The 18,622-nt window shown below is 39.0% G+C and overlaps 1 long non-coding RNA gene across 1 annotated transcript in view; it reads right to left on the bottom strand.

Annotated features, from left to right (window-relative positions):
- Positions 1–4,056: 4,056 nt before the first annotated feature.
- LOC148213693 (uncharacterized) overlaps positions 4,057–18,622 on the bottom strand; it is a 37,559-nt gene continuing 22,993 nt past the window's right edge. The window contains exon 3 of the long non-coding RNA XR_015793991.1: positions 4,057–4,361. This is a non-coding gene — a long non-coding RNA (uncharacterized LOC148213693). The remainder of the gene's footprint in view (positions 4,362–18,622) is intronic.

Raw genomic sequence — 18,622 nt, 5'->3', positions numbered from 1 at the left:
TCCAGGTCTCTCTCTTGGTTTGTTATTGTCAGGCCCAGCCCAAGAACAATGGTGAAACAGTCCAGTTGAGTTAAGTTCCTTTACTTGCTCACACCTTATAGACAGAATCTTGCCAGACTAAATCTATACTACTACAACAAGTGGATATACCCTGGAAGATTCTAGGGAGTGACTACCTTGAACTTCTTACATTTCCCATGTGCCTCTTCTGGACTGTGTTGTCTCTTGCCTCCTTTCCCTCCCTAGAATGCACCCCCTTCTTCCTGATAGCCTTTCTCTCTGCTTCTATCCCCCACAGTTATTTGCATATCCCTTTTAATTATTAAGACATCAGCTGGTTTCTTCTGTATGCTCAGTGTAACATCTTTTTCCATGTCATTCTTGTAGCCTGTCATTTTTAAGTCCACTTTTGAATCAGTCTTGATCTTGTCAGGTAGAACTTACTCCTCTTCCATAACATCTTTTACACACAGTCTATCTATAGAGGCAGGCACTCTTAAAATTAACTTCTGGGCCCATTGTTCAAAAATATCCTTCAATATGTCCAATGTTAAAATATTTTACTTCATTCTGAAATTGTAAGTTGAGTTTGAGTGTTCTTCTCCTTTAATTCTAATCTTTAGTTCCCTCCTGTTCCCTCTGGTGTCCAATTTTTAAAGTCTTATATTATTATGTTTTTTTTCCTAAAAAAAATCAAAAGAAAACTATTTTCCCATGGAAATAATTCTTTATAATTAATTCCAAAATCTTATTTCAAATTTATCTGAACCATTAGTCCACTTGTTACTTTCTAAAATCAAAGTTTTAATCAGCCTTTTGCTGTTTATCCCCCCCCCCCCAATTTTTTAAAGTTCTTACATTTGTAGTTAAAGCTTCTTTCACTAAGGATTGAAAGAAACTCACCCAGTACTGTCAGACTTGTTGATCCAAAGGTTCCTAATAGCTGAAAAGAGTTAACCAATTTCTGAAAATGATTAGAAAAGGACGTATGTGAACTTAGTGTCTTTTCAAAGATGCCAACCATGGTTTGAGCAAGTTGGTTATTCCCTCATCTCCCAGAGCTCTAAACCCACTGGACACTGCTGCCTTGTGGTCTCCCCATGAGGAGCAGCTGTCTGGAGCACTTGTGGGTGATTTCAAGTCCTCTCCTTGTCTGGAGAGGAATTATTGAATTGCCATTCTACTCACTGGTTCTTCATTCTGCTGCAGTTGTCAGCTCCGCTTTTCACAGACCTATCTTCAGTCCACCATTTCTTCCCAGGAAGCTCCCCGAAAAGGGCTTTCTAAAATCCTGGACAAGCATTACATGGACAAATGCCACTCTAGAAGCCTGGTATCTAGTGTCTCCTACAACCCAAACCAAAATGGCTATGGAGAGAAGGGACTAGCTACCAGAGAGATAGGGCTGTTGTTGCAACAACCTCCAGGGGCCAATAGAAGCTGAGCAGCTCTCACCCCGACAGCATCATAACCAACCATCAACAAAATGTTGCAGATCACTCATACACTACTACTTATGTCAGGAGAAGGGGGAAAGCATTACTTGGGGAAAGCATTACTTTAACACTGGAACAGCTAAGAACAAATTTAGGCTGCATCTGTGGCAGCCTGAGGGAGAGACAAAACTGACCTCATGAAGATATGTCCTTTAAAGACAGTTAGTAAGGCATGTTCATGCCACTGTTAGTGGGAGAAGAAGATAAGCCTTAAATGAAAGGGTTGAGGGAGAAGATTGAAACTTCTCCCACTGGCTAGCAATGATCCAAATCCAGATCAGGAACTTGTATATACACTTAAAATAAATTAAATATTCAATTGTGTTTAGCTATATCTACCTATCATCTATCTATCATCTATCTATCAGAACAAGGAGTCTTGTGGCAAGAATAACATGTCAAACATTATTGCAAAACATTGGAATTAAAGTAAACTTTCTTTAGAACAATCATAGGCATTGGTGGGTGAGGGGAAATGATGAACATGCATCATGGTGCAATGCCAATACCACAACTTACATACTTGTATCTGATATTCACCTGCAAGAATGTACCAGCAGTGTCCATGCCATCCTTTTGACATAATCTCAGTTTGCTGTGAATGCTTGTGTAAACAGTAATTTTTTAAAATGTGGAAAATTGCATTGGCCAAAAAAGCAGGACAACAACAAAGCCTTTTGAAGAAACATTTAATTGAACATTGTTTTGGTTTTTAGTTATGGCATGCAACCTAATTCTTAATAGCTTATTTTCATCTATATGAAATCATATATATGTTTGAATACAGATGTTAAAATTTGTGGTATTTCTCCTTAACATTACATATGAATTCAAGCATTTATACTTGCAAGTCTCTAGTTTGGTTTTGCTACTTCCCTTTTACTGCTTTGTACTTTATGTTCTTACCCTTGATGTTGTGTTGGTTTCAAGCAAACGAAAAGAAAAAAGAGTCCTGTGGAACTTTAAAGACTAACAGATTTATAATTGGTTAAACTTCATGGATCTATTCACTGCACAGATCCATGAAGTATAATCCTGAAAATATGTGTGTGATATGCACGTAGCTGTTGTGGGGGAGAGAAGGAAAGAAGAGGCAAGAGAAAGAATTACCTACAGATAATGATATTCAGCAAAGCAGAACTTAAGTGTAACACAGACATTCTCACCCAGATGAGTTGGTTAACATATGTAGTTTCTTCTCCCTGTTTAAACCTTCAGAAATTGTAGTAAGTTTCCTAAGAATTTTAGCTCAGCTCTTTCACAGTGGAATTAGCTTATGTAATTCTTCTCAAGAAAAAAGATATACATATTCTCTAGATATGCATAGAATGTAATATGTAGACAGGCCCTTACTGCAACTGCAGGAAGAATGCCGTGTACTGGGGAAGAAATTCCACTGACCTATGCCAACTGGAAATGCCTTCCAGCATGGCAGTGAACATGGCAGTGGTATCTAGAGAGCCCAAGGAATCGGTGATGGACTAGGGGATATATTATCACTGAATCCAGAGTTATACTAAGAAGAGGCCACTGTAAGTTTTTTTTTTTTTAATCTGCGCTCAGTCGTTACCAACTCTGCAGTGACTGCTTGGACAAGTCCTTGCAGTTTTCAAGGCAATTGTTTCGGAAGTGGTTTGCCAGAGCCTCCTTCCTAGAGCAGAGCCCAGCTGGCGAGCGCAGGAGGCGGGGTTTCCGTTGCTTTGCGCCCTTTTCGGGCGCGCACGGTTTTTCGTGCTTACCGGCAACTGCTCCCGACTCCTTTTTTTGCAAGGCGCCGCCAGCATTTTTCCTCCCACCAGAGTGAGAGTACCCATTTATCTACTCACGTGTGTTTTCGAACTGTTGGGTTTACAGGAACTAGGGAGGAAACAGGAGCTCACCCTGCTAACGCGAAGGCTGGACTCGAACCGCTGAAGCGTCGACCATTTCTGGCCGGCAACTTTCAGCGTCATTAAGCCGCTGCGCCACCATGTCCCCCCATCATACTAAGAAGAGGCCACTGTAAGTAGTGGGATTTAAATTAGCCAGGATTAAGTCCAATTCAGTTAGATTGGCCTACTCTACATCTGACGAAGCAAAACAAAGGATCTGTGCTTTGGCCAGTAGCTCATAACTCAGTAGGCACATTTCCAATTTCTTTAGCAATTCTAGCAATTCTAAAGTGGTCAAGGGTGGCTCCTGATCACTGGGGTAGTTATACCTATGCCTATGCCTATGCCTATACCTATACCTATACCTATACCTATACCTATACCTATACCTATACCTATACCTATACCTATACCTATACCTATACCTACATCTATATTATATAGATAGCAAAAGGAGTGCTTCCAATTATTTCTTCTTCATTTTATGCTCAGACAAAACAATTGAGGAAACAACAGAAGCATTTCACATCTATTATCTATCTGTATCTATATCTATCTATCTATCTATCTATCTATCATCTAGTGTGTGTGTGTGTGTGTGTACGTGTGTGTGTTTGTAAGTAATAATGAAAGACAAGCTAGGATGTGGAATTTCTTTTCCTTTCTTCTTTTCTTCCCTCCCAGAAAAAGTGTCATTTCATGCATGAAAGCAATCTCTTTTTCACCAAAATTGTCAGGTTTAGCCCGAAGAACTCCAAGAGACAATACAAATCCAGTTCTACTGTGTTTATTAGCTACAACCTCTAGACAGAAATCTCCCCAGACTGAAACCCCAGCTCCCAAGCCAGCCAGCCACAACACCGTGAATTCCTCAGGGAGGTGCCAGCCTCATCCTCTTGATCTTCCCACGCTCCTCTGGTGAACTAAGAACACGCTTATCTCCCTGATCCTGGCCTTCATAATTCCATTCCATCACAAAAATGGTGACATTTCTCTGAAATGCAGGGGGCAAACAGAAAGTGTCATTATGTGTAACTAGTATTTCTCTAATGGACGAGATCATTTCTGTTGTGGAAAGAAGACAATCTGTTGATTGGAAGATTTTCTAAATAAATTTACAATACCAGGGTTGTCTTTTTAATCAAGGAACTATCAAAAATGAAGAAAAATTTTACTGATTTTATAGAGCTTCAAACTAGGAATTCCTCATTATATCATAAAAGTATACTTGCAGACATTTAGTCATGATAACTTTACTCTTCAAATTATAGATGTAGGAAAATGCCATTGTTGTGGGGGCTGGAAACAAAGTTTTGAGTGGAGGTACTCATATGTGGCTGGCATCATTTAATTTTTCTTTGCTTCATTAATATACATTCAGTTATTCATAGGAGTATTAGGTATATTTACTGCCTATATATGAAAAAGGTGGATAAAAATGAAGCAGCAGCAGCAGAAGAAGAAGAAGAAGAAGAGGAAGAGGAAGAAGAGGAAGAGGAAGAAGAGGAAGAAATCTGGATAGTGGACATTGTAATACCTGGAGACAACAGAATAGAAGAGAAAGGACTGGAGAAAATAACAAAATACAATGACCTGTAAATAGAAATAGAATGACTGTGGCAAAAGAAAGAAACATAATACCAATAGGCGCCTTGGGTGCAATCCCAAAACATCTGGAGCACTACTTGAAGACCATCAGCATTGACAAAATCAGCATCAGTCAACTGCAAAAGGCAGCTTTACTTGGAACAGCTTACATCCTGCAACGATACTTTTAACACCATCAAACAACAACATCTGCCTATCCCAGGTCCTTGGGAAGGACTTGATAGGTGGATAAAAATGACAAATCCAGTCTAAACATCTGGCTGACTGTGTGACCAACAAAAATATGGAACAGACTTCATTGAAAAAGGATATATGCCAATGAACTACTTTGGGTTATTCTCTCATACAAATATTGCAATGAAAAAATTCACGTTCCTGGGTGAACTAGCTTGTACCATTTTGCCTGTAAACATCCTGATATCACTCATGTTCAGGAAACTAACTAACTTGCTAGGAAAAGTGATATATGTGTCAAGACCCATACCCTGTAGCATGATCAAAAAAGAAATAAACCCTCTCCAATATGGAGCTTTTATGGAAGAATTAGGGTAATTAAGATTCAGAATTTGGGTAACTGGTATGAATCTCAAGCCCTAGTGAGTTTCGTAAAGCAGAGTGTCTTTGAATGTTCTGAGTCTCCCTGGATTTTTTGCATTCTAGGCCGAGCTGCCATTTATCAGATAAGCTACTAACAAACTTCTCCCCTAACTGTTGATTGTTTATGCCTAATGTTTCTCCTGTTACTTTGCCAGCCTCTTCAGACTCTCACAGTATGTCAGAATTAAGGGTGGCAGTTCATTTACTTATTCAAAAACAGTTAATATCGAGCTGATAATTCATGGATGGGTTCTTCCTCAGCCATAGCCTATTTGTTGTGCTCAGTAGCATTGAGACATCAAATGAAAGTAGAGGCAAACACATTCAAGCATTGCTAATAATTTCACTGATTGGATAAACAGGATTCCAGCAACCATAGATGGGCTGATGCCAATGCTTGTGGGCTCTGATCCTCAGCCTCCACATGGCCTCTCAGCAGCAGCTTGCCTTCCACATGCTGACGTGCCACAGTTGTTGCCAGAGTCTCCTTCGATCTCAGTGCTGATGCTTGAATAATTGCCACTCAGGCTGCCTCTTGCTCCTTGGCTGTGACTTGACTTCCTGTCCATAAAATCTGGTCCCCTAAACCAAGGTCTGTTGTTACATTGAGGATTTACTATTTTTTGATCCTGAAGAAATATTTCTAGCAAACAATCGTACTGCTGTGGGACAAAGTACTCTGTTCCATGGAGCACAATAGCACAGGCATCTCTTAGCATTAATCAGTCTTCACGCCTTAAACGTGAGAGAGTATTAGCGCACTGAAACCTATATCTATTTTTATATGACATGATGCATAATGATGTGGAAAAGAGCTGACAGGTTCAAGCTTTCCATGTATGTTTAAGAGATGTCATTTCTGTAGATCAAGTGCTACATCTTCAGTTCTTATGACCTAATCAAATTATTTTTAATGATTCAGGGAGCAGTGTGCCAGCACTTCTGGGCAAGATGGGAAAATAGTCACAAGGCATTGTCTACATGCCGAAATAGTTCCCTGGAAAAAGTGCTGAATGATTGCTGCAACCAAAGATACAATTTTTGTAAATAAGGAAAGCCAGGTAGGAATCTGGAGGCCACATCAACACTATCATTGTTTTATTTAGAAAATGCTTGAAGCACCACGTAGAAATTGCAAAAAGAGATGGTGTTGCTTGGCTTATAATTAAACATGCAAAACTCCCCATGTACTCATATACTCAGGTATGAAATCAAAAGCTAAGGTTGCACAGCTATATTTAGGCATGCAGTAGGTCATTTAAAAAATAGAAGTGACAGCTAAGAAACCTCAGGGCAACCACTTCAACAGTGGTGCTGTTGGAGCAGAACTATGGATCAGAAGCTTTTTTGCAGAATGAAACAAAGCAATCCCAAATGCAGCAGGGCCAGCTTACAATAACTTGGAAGGCATATATGTTGTCATTATAAAAGTCTCCCTGATAAGATTATTAAGAGCAGAGGCTAAAATTAATCATGTCTCTGCTTCTATGCCTTTTTTTGAAAAGGGAGATCAGCCAGATTCTGTGTATACATGCCTTTAATGCTCTAGTACAAGAAGAGCCCTGCTGGATCAGGTCAAAGGTTGACCATCATTCCCTGTCACATAGTGACAGATGATATGCTCTAGGAAGTTTAGAGGAATTATAGCAATTGGAGTAGGAGTGTGATGTGGTGATTGATGCATTGGACAATGGAGCCTAGGTTTAAATCCCCATTTTACCAAATGGTAATTGGGAGATTTGGGGCTATGCACTCTCTTTCTCTCCTTCAGCCATACCATTTTGTTAGGATGAGATGTTGTGAAGGCATGATGAGGTGAGGCCTCTATGTACCCCACTTCAGCTTCTTTGAGAAAAAATTGTTTGTTTATTTATTTTTAAATTAAATGTGGGTTATAATGCAATAAAAGAAAGAAAGAAAGAAAGAAAGAAAGAAAGAAAGAAAGAAAGAAAGAAAGAAAGAAAGAAAGAAAGAAAGAAAGAAAAAGCGAGCCACCACCCTTGTCCATTCTTGTACCCTAGCACGTAGTATTTCAAGCAGGATTTGATAATTCTTCTTCTGTTGACAGTTTGCCAGAGTCATTTGTGGATAAGGACACCAGTTTTTCCCCCTGATCTATCCTTCTTTCAGCACTCCCTTTTTCATTCTCCATCAAGCAGCACCTTGTAGGTAAGGGACAAATAACTATTATCAGAGGTCTGATCTGATCTATGCTGAGGAATTGAAATTGTGCCACAGGCCACTTGAAATAAATCCTTAGCTAGCAACCTGGTAGGGCTAAGGTAGATTTTACATCAAATCTGGATCTCAGTGTTGCTTTTCCTGCAGCTTAGATATCCTGGGGTTAGTGACTCAATTGGCAAGTATATATACCAGACTTGTATGATCAACACAAGTCATTCTTCAGTTAAAGCACCAGTGAAGTCCAACCTTTAGATCTTGAAATTCAACATTCAAGCCATTTCACAAGATTTCTGTGAAGATATAATTGAACATCTTCATCTGTGCTGATCTGTCTATTCGAAGGAATATATGAAAAGTATAATAATGCAATCAAAGATTTTCTTGACTGTGGGGTTTGGCATATAATGGGAAAAAAATATGACAAACTTCTCAGGCAATTAAAGATACTTATTCTTCAAGACTGGCCCAAAACCAAGGCATTTTCCAAGATGCGCACTGTGGTCTCAACCCCATTGAGGAATTCTCAATTAGTTTCATGAGAAAATCGAGGCTAAAGTTATTAAGGCCAACTTAAAACAAATTTAATAATGCTAAACTTTATTTATGAAAATGGTAGCCTTTTCTTTAAAAACATCAATTTGGAACATGGTTCCAGGTATTAAATCAACTTTTTTGTCAGCAGCGAGTATTAAAGTATTAAAGCAACTTTTTGTTTTAAAGTCTGGCATTCTCATAAGTAAAACACATGGCATTTTTTTCATACTGGGTCACTTATATTTTATCTACCTCTTTCATCTTTCAGTGAAGATCAAAGACATACTGAAAAATGCTTTGTTGATGGGCTGACTTAGTGGAACTTGGCAGGGAAAAAATTGAGAGAATGTGGTATCTTAGCAAAGATGAGACTTCCTGGACATGAAGCAAAAAGAATATGCAAGCTTGCATTGCCTGAGGCCCAGGATATTGTCAACTTTAAAATGCTGTTTTTAAAGATTTACAGGATTAGAATCAACAGTAAATGTAACATTAGAAAATTGTTTTTGTTTCAGTTTGCAACAAAATAAAAATTCTTGTCTCTAGACCAATCCTCTTATGGTCCCTGTAGAGCACTATGCTTTCTCCCATAAACAATTAAAAGCAGGGCTGGGAGCCTGTGGTCTTCTCAATATCATTGAATTACAACTCCCAATATATTTCATAATTTGCCATGGCGGCTGAGGTAGGCTGGCAAATATGGCCTGCAAACAGGCAGACCACCGCAAAATGGAAGGAAAAAGTTGGAGTAATCCATATCTTTTTGTTTTACCTAGTGGCTGTCTGGATTTTTGCAGTCCAGATACAGTAGCCCTAGCTAATGCTGCTGGGAACTCTGCTTCAGTGTTGTGGGGGGGGGGGGGCTAATCAGATTTGCATTTCTTCATATTCCTGCTGTATTCAGGGAAGAAAGTAGAAGACACCAAGAGCAACTGGGTGTTGGACTTCATCTGACCAGGTCAAATGATTAGATTATGCACCTCAAGTGTATAAAGCTTAACAAATCTTGCTTATTCCTTACTTCCTCTTTAGTGTGTAAGAGACATCATGGCAATTGTTTGATTCTGACAGTCACCTGAAACACATGTGTCATGTTTGCCTTTTTTCCAAAAGATGAAGCAGACTTCATCTGAGTAAAGTGTCAGCTTGCAAAGATTAGTGAAGGCCAGAGTATGATGCCTATACTTCATCTGTCATGATGAAAATTCTTGAATATTAATCATTGTTCATCATAAGCAGGAAATACAAAACTTAAAACTTTTCCAGAAGATAAGAATGAAGGTAACTAGTAATACATCACCATCAGAAGCAAAATGAACACACAGCAAGACCTTTCCTCTAGATCTTGGCAACCACTTCTAAGTTCTAACCTCTGAGGAAGCTTCTATAAACATGTGTGAGCTCACTCACCATTGAACCTGTCAGTTAATCCATGTGGGAGTGATCCATCATCAACCACCAAGAAGAAAATGAAGGTTGTGATTGAGAGGTATAGAAGCTCCCATTTGTTGTCCAGATCTTTCATCTGCTGTTTCCCAGATGTGCAAATCTAAGATGTGATGGAAAGACTAACAAGGCTGAGTCCTGCTGTTCATAGCACCACACAGACACTACAAGACATGATTTCCAGCATATCAAAAATAACTTCATGGTTTTGGATTGGAGGGTGAAGGGCCCAGATGGTACTCTCAACACTCCTTCCTGCTTAAAGGCAAAGGTCCAGCAGGAAAAAGGAACTTTTTTTTCAAGTGAACTTCTGGTTGCAGCACTGATGCAAACAATTGAGGGCCAGGTATCTCAACAATGATATAAAGTTTAGGGAGGAGGGGCTGCTTTACAGAGATAAAATTCTTCTGTATAAGAAGGTTAAGAACATCTTTGGATGATGGCTGGCTTACCTGGTCAGGACAGGTTTAAACTAGAATACAAGAGAGTAGATTTAATACAACAGCATCTTGGAAATTACCAATTTAACAACGAAACAAAGGAAATATAGGCATAGAGAAAAGAGGAGGCTGAAAGCAGGAAATCTAATCCATTATTTTAAATATCTCTACACTAATGCACAAGCACAGTGTGCTGGATGTATGAGGCCCAAGAGCAAAGACAATATAATAGGGATTACAGAAACATGTTGGGATGAATTCTACCAATGAACACTAGATCTGATGAGTACATCTTATTTCAGAGGAACAGGCAAGGATATCAGGGATGGACTTATTTGTACAGAATAAGATAAATTCTTGACTTGTATGGCTGATATTTTTTTCTTTCAAAGGTTTGAGGTGGAAAGGTGTCTTCAGTTTGGTCCGTATTAACAGGGAGGAGTTGATTAAAGCTATAGGAGGGGTGGGAATTCTGGCTGCAAGTGGCCATGCATTGTTAGAGTTCTTGTTTTTAACAAAAAGCTTAGTAAAAATAGTCAAACTGAAACCATGAGTTTTAGAAAAGCAGTTTTCAATAAGCTAAGAGAAATAGAAACATAAGATGTCAAGGGAAGAAAACCTTGAAGGCAGAAGTGTTGTTGCCTCTGAATCTCCATGAAAAGTGAATAAAGGATGGTGCAGTTTCAAACTATACCAATGAAAAAGAAAACTAGGAGACATCTAAAGGAGCCAATATGCTTGAATAGGCAGCTTGCAAAGGAGAATGCATATTGGAAATGGAAGGAAGGGCTGATGACCAAATAATTCACTTTAGGAATACAGGAATGAGGTCAGGAAGGCAAAGGCAGGAAATGTGTTAAGACTGGCAAGAGAAACAAAATTCAGCAAGAAGGGTTCTTTAAAATATGTCTGCATCAAGACAAAGATGGGCTCACTGCTTACTCTAAAATGCGAAATCTTAACAAATGACCAAGAGAGAGCCAAAACTCAACTCCTATTTTGTCTCTATTTTTATAACCAAAGGAAATGGTATTTTGAGTAGTGTACACTGGGAATGAACACAACATGGGAGAGTGCAGGTCACTACAGATGTGGTAAAGGATCTTCTAGCTAACTGGAATTCCTTCAAGTCACCAAGCCCTGATGAAATACAGTATATCCTAGAATACTGAAAGGACTGGCTGAAGAGTTGTCAGGACCTCTGTCAATTATCTGTGAGGAGTCCCTGTGAACTGGGAAGTGCCAAAAGTCTTGAAAAGAGCATATGTGCTCTCTATCTTCAGGAAAGATGGGGGGGGGGAAGGAGGTTCCTAGTATTATTTGTTTATTTGTTGGATTTTGAGGCTGCCCAACTCCAAAAAGACTCCGGGCAGCTTACAATTTTTATAAGAATAGATAATTTTTTAAAAGGAAAATAACTGCCCAAACAAAACCACATAAATTACATCTAGAAAACAATCACCGGGGGCTTCCCAAAATATTCAAACCCCAAGCTTGGGAATAGACTCTTAACAAAGTTCCAGAATATTTGAAGGGTGGGAGTTGTACGTATCTTGGGAGGATCTGCTCCAGAGAGCAAGGGTTGGTTACTTATTGAGCAGTAAGCCTTAGTTCAATACCAGGAAAGATGTTAGAACAGATAATAAAGCAGGCTATTTCTAAACATCTTGAAGACAGTACTGTGATTGCCAAGAATCAGCACTGCTTTATTAAAGATAGGTATGTGTGATAAGTCATACCTCCATTTTTGATAAGGCAATTATTCTAGTAGACAAAAGGAATGCTGTGGATATAATCTACCTTGATTTCAGGAAAGCATTTGACAAGGTTCCCCATGATATTCTCATTGACAAGCTGTTAAAATGTGGTTTGAATGGTACTACAGTAAGGTAGATTCTACAACTGACTGGCTAGCTGCTCTCAGAGAGTTAATATTAATGGTTTTACATTGAATTAGAGAGTATTAATCAGAAGGTCCTGCAGAGAACTACCTTGGGGCTAGTATTATCTGACATTTTAATTAATGATCTGAATATTTGGATTGATGGGCTGTTTATCACATTTGTAGCTAACTGGGAGGGTTTTCTGGCCAAAACCCAGAAACAGAACAAGATTGCAGTCTAATCTGGGCAGGTTTGAAGACTGGGATGAAAGACAGGTCCGGCAGAAGAGGCTTGTTGCAGGTTCCATCCACTAGAGAGTGTCATTGGCAGGACCCAGGTGGAGGCCTTTTCTGCTGCTGCATCCACCCTATGGAACATCATTTCCCCCCAAGGTCAGGTTGACCCCAACCCTGATGGCCTTTCAGAAGGGCCTGAAGACCTGGCTTTGCCATCTGGCCTGGGGATCAGAGAGTGGTGTAGAGCCCATAAAATGGTTGTGCTGTTCATGAATTATTGTGCTCTCCTGATGACTGTATTGCATGTTTTTAACAGTTTTAATGTTTCACATTGTTTGTACGGTTGTTTTATTCTGCGTTTTTTGGCATTGTTTATGTTTTAATTGTAAGCTGCCCAGCATCACAAATGTGAGATAGGTGGCTATATAAATTGAATAGATGATAGATAGATAGATAGATAGATAGATAGATAGATAGATAGATAGATAGATAGATAGATAGATAAAAAAGAAGAAATGTAAGATGTTACCTTCAGGGAGGAAAATACAGGGCACACATATAAGATGGGTGATTCAAAGTCTGTAAGCTCTACATCAGAAAAGGACTTGGCTGTGATCATAGACAACAAGCTAAACATGAGGCAGCAGTGTGAGGCAGCTGCTAGAAGGGCCAACACAGTTCTGGGCTGCATCAAAAGAAGCACTGTATTAAAGACACAAAAAATACTGTATATATCCCCAGCTTCTTTACACAGTTGAGACTGCACCTGGATATGGGGCACAATTCTGGGCACCCCATTTTCAGAAAGATATTGACAGATTAAAAGAGCCTCAGAGGAAGGTTGCAAAGATGATGGGGCACAAAGATGATACAGGGATGTAATGACATGCCCTGTAAGGACAGGCTGAAGGGATGTTCAATCTGTAGAAAAGAAATCTAAGAGAAGACATGACATTCATATTCAGGTATATAAAATGGTGGCACATGGAAGATGATTAGGAACTATTTTCCATTCCCCCAGACACTAGGACCAGAAATAATGGGAATAAGCTTAGCTGTCTAGATTATAAGGAAAAATGTTTGACAGTAAGAGCTGTACACAGTGGAACAATCTACCTGTAGAAGTTGCAGGTTCTCCATCTCTGGAGATTTGTAAGAGGCTGGACAGTCATTTCTCCTGGATAGTTTGATTGGTTTTCCTACACACTATGGAAGATTGGACGATCCTTATGATCCCTTCCAACTCTACAATTCTGTGATTACTGTAGTTAGATCCCACTTTCTTCTCAGGGGGTTAGTTATAGCATAAATGGTACTCCCCACAATCATGTTAACTTCATAACCTGGCAAGGTAGAGTAGATTGAGACAGAGTGACTGGCCCAATGCTATACAGTGATTTGAGGTGCTGAGTAAGAATTTGAACCCATACCTCTTTCTTTCTAGTATAAGGGTACACAATGCACAAACCTCCCAAAGTACACAAAAACCACCCAAACTTGCTGTCAAATTATAATTTTAGCATGATGGAAAGACTAAACTATGAAATACATAGGGAATAATGGTATTAACTTGTTTTTAATTAAATTTAAATTAAATTAAATTTAGTTTTGTCCTCACCTAGTTTTGTCCTGCTTTTTGGAGTGCAGCCATAGCATTCCTCTCAAAGGACAAACATGGCTCTTGGCCCAAAACAATTTGCACAACCCCATTCTAGTTCAGTAATCAAGGCAGTACACCAAACTGGCATATATGAATATATGTATATATGCAGTGTTATATTATGAAAATTCAAAAGGCACTATGCAGTTGTCTGAAAATGCCAATCACTATGGCTAACATAAAATATGAAATGAAATAGGAGTACAAACATTCCATCAAGGACACACATGAATGTTTTAGATTTTTTGCAGGACAGTAAAGAGATGGCAGACTTGACTTCTTTGTCCAAACCACCTCAAAGACAAAAGATAGAAACTTGCCACCCTTTTGGAAGAATGCTGTTATTTATTGATCTTAGGCAGATTTGTGCAGCTGAGGTATGTGCTGAAAGCATGAAAGGTTTAGAACAGATTCCTGGCTTACCAGATCACTAACCAAGCACACTGAGGGATACGGAATATCAAGGAGTCAAAGGAGCTTCAAATCAAACGGTTATGTGCAATATGTCACTCTTGCTTTCCACATGGATTGTTGAACATTAATAGGAAAGGCAGTTGCTGTTTTTTGGAACAGGGAAGAGCATCCTATGGTCATAGGCGGCCTTAGGCCTAATTTTATGTGGCCTATAGCTTCATTTCAAAAACACTCTGCAAGGGATCCGTTCAGATCTCCAATAAGTGCCATCTGTTCTTTTCCTGACAGCCTGCTGCTCAAGAGGGAAAAACAGGGACATTAAACAAAGAGGGAGGGAGGAATGGGTCAAAAAGAAAAAAAAGAGGTTGCCAAAGGAAAATATTTAATGGTCCCCAAATGACCGTTCATCATTTTCCTCCCTTGCCTATATTACTGAAATGTATCCTCATTTTGTAGAGTTGATCCCCCCATCCATGGTTTGTGTGTGTCTGTGGTGGTGGGGGGAAGGCGATGTATCTCTATAATGTTTTCAGCAGAATACTCTCCCCCATAGGTCTGGCCTGAGCTTATTCGCTATGTTATAACATCCAGAATTTTGTCTTAATGCGCCACTGCTGAAAAATGGTTTTTTTAAAAAGCCATTACCAAATAGCTTTACTTAATGTGGAGGAAAGTGAACACTCATCATTATTCTTTAACATCCCCTAAAGCCACAGTAGGTGATTCTAACATTCCTCCACTTTTAATCTAACTTTTTTATTAGTTAGGCTCCGCTGCAGCAAATCAGCTTAGGGAGCCATCATCCTATAACTTTGCCCCTCTTTGGTAGGTTCACAATCCTCATGAAAGCCAATTAATGGACAGTGAAGAGAAACAGGAATCCCAGGGTCTACATGTACTTTATTTCTCACACCAATGCATTTGAAGAGAATCTCGGTGTTTTCATGAAAATCACTGTCAAGTTTGTTTCAAGCCTGTGTCAACAAGGAGAGCTAAAATTCCAGGTTAGTTGCTAGTGTTTAAAATGCTGTTGTGGCCATTGCAGTTCTTGGAGTCTGTTGTATCCATTCCCTAGCAAAAAGCAATTATGATTTCTGCTTTGATTAATTAATTGATTAATTGGCTTGTTCATGACATTTTCACTCACCCACCTTCCAAGAAAGTCAGTGTGTTGTACATCTTCCCATCCCACTTTCTAATCCTGTTCATCTTCATGAGGTAGGATAGGCTTAGTGGGTATGATTCAGCCCAGGCTGGCTGGGAGTTTAATTATTAACTAATCAAATGTCCTTTATAAAGGGATGGTATTTTGTGTAGCTGGGTATTCCATATATGAAGAAAATAAACTCTGATGCTTTGAGTGAGTCATAATCATTTATGAAACCCACAGGAAGAATTCTACCAGTTCTATTTCTTGTAAATATTTATTGGTACGATCAATTGAAAATACTAGTAAGTGCTTCATGGGTCCAGGGCCTTCATTTGCATGTCTGTGTAGTCTCCTTGGGAATCATATGGAAACAGTTTGTCTTTGCTGTTTTCATGGTTTTTCTTTTTAATTTATCTTTCAATGCAAGCATTGGATGTTATGATTATGACAGATCTGACTCTGCTTAGCTTTTTTGGAATCAGCCAAGTGTTATCACCTGGTATAAGGGTAGGCCAATCGTTTGATGTAATATGAATCCCAAATGTTACATACATATTTTCATTCACTCTCCCGTAGTGAATGGGAGCACAGATTTATATAAGTGGTATATGCTGTTATATATAAATGTTTCTTCATACGTATTAATACTTCTCCAGTAGTAATGTATGGCTGTGAGAGCTGGACCATAAAGAAGGCTGAGCGCCGAAGAATTGATGCCTTTGAACTGTGGTGCTGGAGAAGACTCTTAAGAGTCCCCTGGACTGCTAGGAGGTCAAACCAGTCAATCTTAAAGGAAATCAACCCTGACTGCTCATTGGAAGGATTGATAATGAAGCTCAAGCTCAGATACTTTGGTCACCTAATGCGAAGAGAGGACTCTTTGGAAAAGACCCTGATGCTGGGAAAGATTGAAGGCAAAAGGAGGAGGGGACGGCAGAGGATGAGATGGTTAGATAGCATCACTGAAGCAATGAGCATGAAACTGAGCAAACTCAGGGAGGCAGTGAAGGACAGGAAGGCCTGGCGCAATATGGTTCATGGGGTCACGAAGAGTCGGACACGACTTAACGACTGAACAACAACAATTAATACTTCACTTGTTATACCAGCCCAGTAGGAAATCAGCTGGGTGTATTCTCAGGTTTAAATTGTTTTTAACACAAAATGTTATATAGAAGCAGGTTGACCCAAACATTCATGTAAAATTCTCTTCTGCTTTTCATCATAGTGAAACCTGAACCTTTAGAATGACCTTCGTAATATATATTATTACAAGTTTTGGAAAAAAATGAGAAGAAGCTTCATCCTTCAGGATTTGTATTAAGCTACCTGTCAGTGCTGGAATGTAAGCTGTAGTTCCATGTTTTATTAGGAATTTCATTCTTTTATTGGTGCATAATATAACTGTTAGAGAGACTTGAGGTTCCATTTCTTTTAATCACTGTCCTTACAAACATCTTATTGAGGAGAAAAACAGTTACAATAAAATGTAAATACCTTCTCACATGCATTGCAGTTTCCTCTTAAGTTGGAAATTGCAGGCTTTAAAGCTCATAATTTACTGTACTATAGCCATTTATAGACAAGCATATACTTAAGTTATTATTGTCTTATTAAAAGTTTTAGATAACAGGGAAAAAGTTGTTTTGGAAAAAAAAATAAGGCTGTCTGTGGATTCATATACAAATAGTAGAATAATTCCACAAAAAAGGACAAATATACCAATTTTTCAAAATCTCTAAGGCAGCACTCTGACATGCATTTACTCTGAATTCACAGTTACATTGAATTCGGGAGATTTATCTCTAGATGCCTGAGAAATTCAATATTTGTGACACCAGGCTGACTTTCCTGGGCTAACCAGAGGTGGGTCTGGTTAGTACTTGGATAGGAGACTCAGGGAATATCAGGACATGAGACCAGGAAGTCTGAAAAAGCAAAGGCTTCCCAGAAGAAAGCAAAGGCAAATTCCTTCCACATTGCTGCCAGGAAAACCACATGGATGTATCCATGAACTCATCAGGAGTTGAGTTTTAATCAAAGGCAACTTTCCCTTTTGACCCATCTTCCATTCCCAGATGAACATGCAGATGTAAATGTAATCATCCTCCAACTGAGACTCTTCCTGAGGTTTCTGGTACAGTTTTTGACCCAAAAGTTATACTCAAAATCTTTTAAATGTGGAGATTAGAAAAACAAATACATTCCTCCTATTTGGAGGTTAAGTTCTAAAACACTGATTTGGGGAAATGTCACAACCGAAGTGATATGCCTTTTCTGAGTGGGGCTGTATTCCTCATAAAGGAACATGTTCATGGGGGGCGGCTGGATTTGGCACTGACACTGGGCAATTCCACTGGTGGGTGGGGATAAGTAGTTATGGCTAAAAAGAGCTATGTTTTCCGACATAGAAAGAGACTTAGCATTGGTAATATATTTATCATAGATAAAGAACTGTATCAATGCACATACCAAAGGGGTGCACCACGTATATTTTGGTCATGCTGCTATGACCACCATCTTGCCTTCTATGACTCTGCTATGGTCACTGATGCTAATAAATGCTGAAGTTGAGCATATCATTTTAAAATGGAAGTTCATACATAAGAGAAAAAAAAATGCAACAGTGAGATGGGACAGAACATAAGCAAAGGCTGATATGTGCAACAGGGAGATGGAAAAGATAAATTTGCCCATCTCTAATTCCAACCCAGCTTGCATTGGTAACTGGTTTATTTCTGGTCTGCATCACTTTTATTTACTTTTAAATTCATTCCATCCCATTTCTTCCTGAATACGCAATTATAAAAAAAAAATCTGCACTTCCATTTTACTTAAGTAATATTTAAATATACATTTGGAGCCGAGTAATGCTATGTGCCTGTTTAAAGCATTTTCATACCAGCATTTCCAATACCCTTAAAGCCCTGCCAGGCTTAACCTGAGTGAAAAGAAGTGAAAAATGTTTGTTCTCAATCTCTCTGTGCTGTTCTAGAGAGGTGGTAACCTGCTAGGTAGGTGATTACCAAAATTCATTTTGACATCTTTTCTTTATCTCTAGATGATCAGTCAAAGGGAAGCTGCAGCAATCAATCAGTCAGCT

This window comes from Python bivittatus, unplaced genomic scaffold (assembly GCF_059951505.1).
Source record: "Python bivittatus isolate LINGU-HERP-01145 unplaced genomic scaffold, Pbiv_v1 ctg000840_np1212, whole genome shotgun sequence".
NCBI classification, from domain to species: domain Eukaryota; kingdom Metazoa; phylum Chordata; class Lepidosauria; order Squamata; family Pythonidae; genus Python; species Python bivittatus.
This window is presented reverse-complemented; position numbering and strand designations above follow the sequence as displayed.